This window comes from Penaeus monodon, chromosome 20, assembly GCF_015228065.2.
Source record: "Penaeus monodon isolate SGIC_2016 chromosome 20, NSTDA_Pmon_1, whole genome shotgun sequence".
Taxonomy (NCBI): domain Eukaryota; kingdom Metazoa; phylum Arthropoda; class Malacostraca; order Decapoda; family Penaeidae; genus Penaeus; species Penaeus monodon.
The window spans coordinates 36665532-36665927 of record NC_051405.1 but is presented as its reverse complement, the minus strand read 5'-3'; positions in this window follow the sequence as shown (position 1 = coordinate 36665927).

Here is a 396-nt window from a genome sequence, read left to right as displayed (position 1 = left end):
AAGGGTCACCGTTGTTGTCTCTGCGCGTCGGAGCAGAAACACGAAGCCTTTTTGAGAGGGGGGGGGGGGCTCCGCCGCTGCACACGACACGCTAATATAACTAATGCTTTACATGCCCGCGCGGGAAGACAAAAGAATTCCCCAGCAGCGCGTTTTATGGGCCGGAAGAATTAATTATCTGTTTGATTAATCTCAGGAGCTCCTTCTGTCCTAGCCGAAGCAGGCAAGGAAAAGGAGGGGCAGGGGGAGGGCCCGCGGCATCAAAGGGCAAACCTCCTTTCGCTGACGCCTCGCTGCCTGACGCTCCTTCCTGACGCACACTTCGAAGGACTTAATAACCCGGAAGTAACCGCATGATGGATAAAAGTCACCCCGGCGATCGTCCGTTCGCGCTGG